The 7,594-nt window shown below is 47.1% G+C and overlaps 1 long non-coding RNA gene across 1 annotated transcript; it reads right to left on the bottom strand.

Moving 5' to 3' along the window:
* Positions 1-238: 238 nt before the first annotated feature.
* On the bottom strand, positions 239-1,219 carry LOC108803068. Its single transcript, XR_001942257.1, has 3 exons — positions 1,156-1,219; positions 486-579; positions 239-270 (listed from the first exon to the last, which is right to left on the bottom strand). It is a non-coding gene; the product is annotated as an uncharacterized LOC108803068 (long non-coding RNA).
* Between the last annotated feature and the right edge of the window lie 6,375 nt (positions 1,220-7,594).

The raw sequence follows: 7,594 nt of genomic DNA, 5'->3' as shown, positions 1-7,594 counted from the left end.
GCTCTTTACAACATTGGGAATTTTGCATTACACCAATATGAACTGACGTGATTCCATCAGTGGAAGCATGTAGGCCAACTTCTAGTATTCTGTGCAACAATTTCTGAAAGACTGATATCACTATGAAGATCAGGTCTGAAAGTAATCTCATCTAGACACTGTATTGTGGACACTAGTCTGTTTCTGAATGAGGTCACCTCACATCTACGTGGTAATGTTAGGTTACAGGGAAGAGCATGCAGATGTCGGGGCTTGGGGCATCCATAGCTTCTAAACAAGACAAAAGGTATCATGTAAATCTACATACTGTACATGAGTGGAATGTCCAATAAAACGCTTGGATTTCAATAGAAGGATTAAGTTAGTAGGTTTTGTGCCTCCTCAGCTTCTGTCCTAGTGACCACCCCAAGAAGTGACAAGCTACATAGTGCTCATGGTTTATAGGACATTAGGTTTCCCCAAGTACAAGAAAGATCACTTGTTACCGTTCTGTATTGGGCATTTCTTCTCCATCTTGTATTGCTCAACTGTCCCATTCACAATTACTTCCAGAAGCAGGACCATTAGGTGCTCTCCATCCTATCAGAAGAAAAGTGGTTTTAGAACACTGCCAGTAACAGCCCCCTCAGGAGTCCCAACCCATTCTCCCAAAACCTGCTGGTCTATACCTAAAGACCACCTCTGCTCACCAAGGACTCAGGAGATACTAGTGTCATAGCCAGCACAGGCACCTTCATAGTCTAGTGTGTATAGCCAGGATCTCCCAACGGTTCCTGCCCTAGAGACACCAGGAGTGAGGAAGTTTCTACCAAGAGAGATTCCTTTAGGAAGTTGTCGCCAGAACAGAAGTTTGATTTTTTTTCCTCAGCACCTCTAATTCTGGTAAGGGGTCATCTTCCCCATTGACTGGTCACCAGGACAATGCAAGTTGATGAATTTAAAGAGGGGACACCTGACTGCAATACACTTACAGGCATTTTAGTCCTCTCCAAATACTGAAGTTTGGGCTATACATAAAGAATGAGTTACTAGTAGATGGCACAGAACACGGTCACCATTTTTCATGAGCCTTTCAGGACCATTAAACTCCATATACTTGATTGTGATGAAGACAAGGACAGCATCAAAATCTGAAGTCAGTGTTGTCAGTCTTACCTCTTCTCTTACGTAGCATCCATCATAAGCAGCACCAACTACCATTGTGTCATCAGGTCTCTGTCCTACTGAAAGGCCGCAAGCAGAATCATTGGCAAGACTCTGAAATTCATCCTGGAAATCTGAACAGGAGACATAGTAGAAATCTCAACTTCAATAACAACTCAGATTGGAAAGACTCAGGTGCTGCCACATTACATTGGGGAACAGCCAACGCAGTGTCAGATACAAGTCTATTACATGGAGGGAGATGACACCGGCGTGGTCACATATGAGAAGTTTAGACTGGTAGACCAGCAAGAAACCCTCCAAATAATATCCGTCCTGTGGAGACACCGCCTGGTACCCCACTCACCATCTCAGGCTACTACGGATAAGATGATTCCTTTCATGTTATTCTGCATAGTCTAATTCCCTGACTTAACATGCCAACCCCGCGGCTTACACACTGAAAATCAGAAATAAGGAGTTTGTTCTTTACTGATCTCTATATAGCCCAGGACAGGAAATAGAGATGAAGCCAGAGGATCAGCATATCCTGGCAACTCTTTCCATGCACATAGCAGCCTCCACATGGCAAGTGTAGTGACCACATACAAAGAGGCAACCAGACCAAATAGTGTTCCATTTGCTGCATTTCACCATTTTAAGAGTAAGCCAGCGCTGAGGCAACGGGAGCAGTTCTGCATGGGAATCAGCTTCAAGCTTTCATTCTCAAATCCTAGATGCCCATCATGTTTTTGCCATCTGTGGTAGGCACTTCCACCCCCCAAACACCTTACATAAGCTTTAAGCCACAGAGACCTCATGAGAAGTGCCCTCCCGCACAGTAATCAATGTGACCGGGTTCCCAAATAGATCCCATTCCTGGCAGCATGCAACCATCAAGGGGCCAGTCAATAGTGTGAACCAAGCCTAAGGCCTCATTCTCATGGAGAGAACCTGTAGGGATTGTAAATACTATACAAGAGATCGGTAGATTCAGTGTTGTGCTTGTATTTAGAAGTCTTAGTTTGTGCTTCCAGGGGCAGATTTAATACTCTGAACGCATGTTTCCTGCATTCAAAAGACAGAACAGGTTAAACTTAGTCTTACACTCACCTAGCCAGAGTACAGCTCTGCCCTAGATAGTTAAGACCATTCAACACAACCAAGCTGTGCCCATTACACATGAGCAGCATCACATCTTCATGCCCTTCAGAATGGTAAAGCTTCATAAGATCGCCCCCCCCACCTTACTACATCAGCACACATACACCATGCCCAGGGGGAAGCCATGCCCACGCACCCATCCACCATGCCCTAGCTCTCTAGTCCAGGCAGTTTCCACCTCTTCAACAAAAATTGAAGGCAAAGTTAATAATGACTCACCCAGCACAGTCAGTGAATAAGAAACACCTTCACCTGACATAGGAAGGGTCAGCTCCATGTTGTTCAGAGCACAATGGAGATGTGAGGCGCCATCCCAATGTCCTTTGGCATCACACAGCATCCATGACAGACCACAGCTCCAAAGCAGAAGCACCAACCCAACTCCTGCCCTAGAATACAACATCTTGCAGACCACTTCCAATACTGACCTCCAGCCCTGACCAGAGATTTATATGCTGGGGAGGGGGCGGGGCTTCAGGCTGATTGGACAAAGACTGATATGCTGGCAGGTGATGTCAATACGATTAGGGCTGCAAAGGTGGCCAGAAACGACTGACATCTGTGGGCCTCATCTAACCAATCAAGGTGCATGGAGTCTGCTCTGGGAAGATTAAAGGGGAAGTCCACCTTTTACTGGAAATAATAAACACGCACACATTCCTAGAAGTAACAATGTGCAATGAATGATTATATTTTGGCATTGGAGTCTGTGAAGCATTGCAACTGTCATCAATGGATCCCCATTTGTCACCGCAGCAGAGGGACTCAGCAGAGAGCGCCGGCATCAGGGGGGTGATGGCATTGCAATTGTAGTTCATCAATTACCTCCTCCATCCCATAATAGAAGGTCCCTACCACCATAAGGACCTCCATAAGGACTGGGGGCTGGGGGTTCATATTACAGGAGCCTGAGCATTGCACTTGTAACGCACTGATCGCAGTTGCAATGCTCTGCAGGCTTGAATGCATACATTTCATTAATGTTTTTACCCCCATCGGTGCATTTATTACCTAAAAGGTGGACTATGCCTTTAAATAATGAGTATAGATGGACTTCCCTTACCCCCGGCTACCATACTGCACCTCCTACTGGTGTGGCGTCACCACTGTTTTGGAGAGATCTCGCGGAATGCTATCTAGGCCAAATGGGGTCAGACGACGCTCCATCCCAGTGCAAGGACCTCTCCTACCATCACACCAAGATTTAGGGCCCATTTAGATATATGCATGTGCGTCGAAGTGCGTTATTTTTTGGTAGCATTAGATATATGTACTGTCATGCGTCAACATGCGTTTCCTTTGTGTGGTGACATGCATTATTAATATGCATTGATGTGTTTTGAATTTAGGGTTTGGAGTGGATGGAGCCAACAGACATTGACCACGGCTTCCAACCCATCAGAGTGAACGTTGTACTGACGCGTTGAATAATGATTTTGATGCTTTGCCATTGACTTCTATCGGCCTCCCGACGCACTAAAATGCAGAGAAAAAACGCACGCTGCGTCATAGTGAGTGCTGAGATGAGAACAGGTCCTATTGTTATTATAGGGAACCTGGACACCGCAGACCGGGAGCTGCGGTGACGGCCAAACGGTCAGGTCACCCCTGCGCCCGGGGCAGGCGCCCCCTCGCTCGCTACGCCACTGGCCGGGTGTGCAGATGGCAGAAAGGCGGCAGAGGGATGGAGCAGCTGCGGCCACAACAGACTCCCCACAACCAGGGTCCAGGGAGCCCCACTGACCACCTGGCTACATAGTTACATAGTTACAGAGTTACACAGTTACAGAGTTACATAGTATAGTTACAGAGTTACACAGTTACACAGTTACAGAGTTACAGAGTTACATAGTTACACAGTTACAGAGTTACATAGTATAGTTACAGAGTTACACAGTTACACAGTTACACAGTTACAGAGTTACATAGTATAGTTACAGAGTTACATAGTTACACAGTTACAGAGTTACATAGTTACACAGTTACAGAGTTACAGAGTTACATAGTTACATAGATACATAGATACATAGATACACAGTTACAGAGTTACAGAGATACACAGTTACACAGTTACATAGTTACATAGTATAGTTACAGAGTTACATAGTTACAGAGTTACAGAGTTACATAGTATAGTTACAGAGTTACATAGTTACACAGTTACAGAGTTACATAGATACACAGTTACATAGATACATAGTTACACAGTAACAGAGATACATAGTTACAGAGTTACATAGTTACAGAGTTACATAGTTACATAGTTACATCGTATAGTTACAGAGTTACATAGTATAATTACATAGTTACACAGTTACATAGTTACATAGTTACATCGTATAGTTACAGAGTTACATAGTATAATTACATAGTTACACAGTTACAGAGTTACAGAGTTACATCGTATAGTTACAGAGTTACATCGTATAGTTACAGTACATAGTATAATTACATAGTTACACCATAGTTACATAGTTACACAGTTACAGAGTTACAGAGTTACATCGTATAGTTACAGAGTTACATAGTATAGTTACATTGTTACATAGTTACATAGTTACACAGTTACAGAGTTACAGAGTTACATAGTTACAGAGTTACATAGTATTTGGGGTTGAATAAAGACATACGTCCACCAAGTCCAACCCATATAGAACGGTTAAGGTAAGTTGACATTTTTAAATGTTTTATTATTGTATGTTCCCGCGAACATAAAATACATTTTTAATTTTTTTTTTAAATACTCACCTGATCCGATCCACCGACAAGTGCAGCGTCCCGCCTCTCACGCTGCCAGAATATGCATACAAAGCGTGCCGGTAACTATTTAAACCGGCGCGCTGCGTGCAGCTTCTGAGAAGATACGTTATTAGTGTAGCGGGAGCGATGCAAAATGCGCCACAGCGTGAGAGGCGGGACGCTGCGCTTGTCGGTCGTTCCAGGGATCAGGTGACTATTAAAGGGTTATTAAACCCTTATATATGAGGGTAGCAAGCAGGAGATATAGGCAAAAAGTTTAAAAAAAAACAAAAAAAACGCTTTAACAGCCCCTCCAATGGTGTCACCCGGGTGCGGGCCGCACCCCCCGCATCCCCCTTGTGACGCCCCTGCTGCAGGCACATCATGGGGCCTCGGACGGCAGTGAGGACCCAGCAAGCAGAACACACACAGGAAACAGCTGAAGGCAGAAGAGGTAAAGGGAAGTAATGATGATTTGTAGCCTAATGTTGTATAAAGTTGTGTTGCAGCAATGCAGAATGGCCCTCTCTATAGAGGACTACAAATCTCAGCAGTACTTTATACAGAAATGCTATTGTTATATAAAGTATTGCTGGGATGTGTAGTCCTCTATAGCCTGTGGCATTCTACATTGCTGTAAATATTAGGGATGCGCCGATATACCGGCCGCCAAAACATATTGGGCGAAAATTGCATTTTCCTGCAGATACAGCGGCACGTCCCTGTTGAGATGGAGGGCGACCAGTGCAGGAGAGATGGAGGGAGACCAATGTGGGGGGAGATGGAGGGCGACCAGTGCGGAAGAGACGAAGGGAGACCACTGCGGGAGGGTGACTAGTGCGGGAGAGATGGAGGGCGACCAGTGCGGGGGAGATGGAGGGAGACCACTGAAGGAGAGATGGAGGGAGACCAATGTGGGGGGAGATGGAGGGCGACCAGTGCGGAAGAGACGAAGGGAGACCACTGCGGGAGAGATGAAGGGTGATGGAGGGTGATCAGTGTGGGGGACACGGAGTGCGACCAGTGCGGGAGAGATGGAGGGAGAACAGTGTGGGGGAGATGGCGGGTGACCAGTGCGGGAGAGATGGAGGGTGATGGAGAGCGATCAGTGTGGGGGAGATGGAGGGAGACCAGTGCGGGGGAGATGGAGGGAGACCACTGTGGGAGAGATGGAGGGCGACCAGTGCGGAAGAGATGGAGGGCGACCACTGCGGGAGAGACGAAGGGAGACCACTGCGGGAGAGACGAAAGGTGATGGAGGGTGATCAGTGCGGGGGACACGGAGTGCGACCAGTGCGGGAGAGATGGAGGGAGAACAGTGCGGGGGAGATGGAGGGTGACCAGTGCAGGAGAGACGAAGGGTGATGGAGGGCGACCAGTGCAGGAGAGATTATGATTAGAGTGTATGTAAAGACAGACCCGGAGAGCCTGAGCGGAGGGGCTACATGACTGGGGGGAGGGGCTACATGACTGGGGGAGGGGCTACATGACTGGGGGAGGGGCTACATGACTTGGGGGAGGAATAGTCCCGGGAGAAAGAGTTAAAATAAAATGGGAATAGCTGCTCTTACCTGATTGGATGTTGGGGGTCAGGTGTCCGGGAGGAGCCGCATGGGAAGGATCTGCGAGGGCTGAGGGACGTCCTCTTATGGAAATCGACAAAGGAAGCAGGTTGTCCCTCCCTGAATTTTGTAGTTCTGGGGGTTTCTTTTGTCACGGCAGCTTGGCGGGTTAGGGGGTCTTTGGGGGGGTCTACAAAATCGGAGTCGATTACAAACATGGGGGGCCCTCAGCTGGTATGGGGGCTTCCCCTGTTGGTGTCCGGATGTGTAAAGGGCGGGGCCGGGCCCCTCGGGAACCTGGAAGTAGTAAGTGTCCTCGAGCTGGTTGTGGTGCGGCTGGGGACACTGGTGGAGTATTAGGAGAGGCCTTTTTTGGGCTGTTGGGCACCCAAAGACCCCTTCTCTGGTCAACCATCGTTTACAATATTATTTGGTTTATTACTTTTGGTTATTGTTAGCGTGGTTTGGTTTAATAAAAGGGGCGGCTGTGGCCGTTACAATCCACGCCGCCCAGTAGGTGTGTTCATTGGGGGTTTTACCGGAGGGACGAAAATTGACGAATCCATCAGTCAAGCCAAAACCTTTTTTATTCAGAGTTAGGAGGATCAGAACCCCGCCAGGAATTCATTGCTGGGTAGATTCGGCCTTTATATATTCGCCCTGCTGAGCATGAGAACGAAAGTGATGGGAAATCCAAAGTTTTATCGTTGTCACCAAACCAAGAGTTGAAGGTTAATCTTCTAATGGGGACCCCTGTTCCGGTGACAACGGTCTAAGATGGTGTAGCCCCTTTTGTGAGGTGGCTACTAGAAATGTAGTGATTGCCGGGGCTGTAGTCAGCCAGGGCTTGATTATAGTTGGCATTTATCTGGTTAATTCCAGGTGTTCTGGCATCGGTTGCACCTACCTGGGTGGAGTGTGACTCTGCTGTATTGTGGGACAGCCAACGAGGGGCACTGTGAGCATATACTCACTGTTGTGCCAAA

Source organism: Nanorana parkeri, unplaced genomic scaffold, assembly GCF_000935625.1.
Source record: "Nanorana parkeri isolate BGI_ZX_2015 unplaced genomic scaffold, ASM93562v1 scaffold3358, whole genome shotgun sequence".
In the NCBI taxonomy this organism is placed as follows: Eukaryota; Metazoa; Chordata; class Amphibia; order Anura; family Dicroglossidae; genus Nanorana; species Nanorana parkeri.
This window is presented reverse-complemented; position numbering and strand designations above follow the sequence as displayed.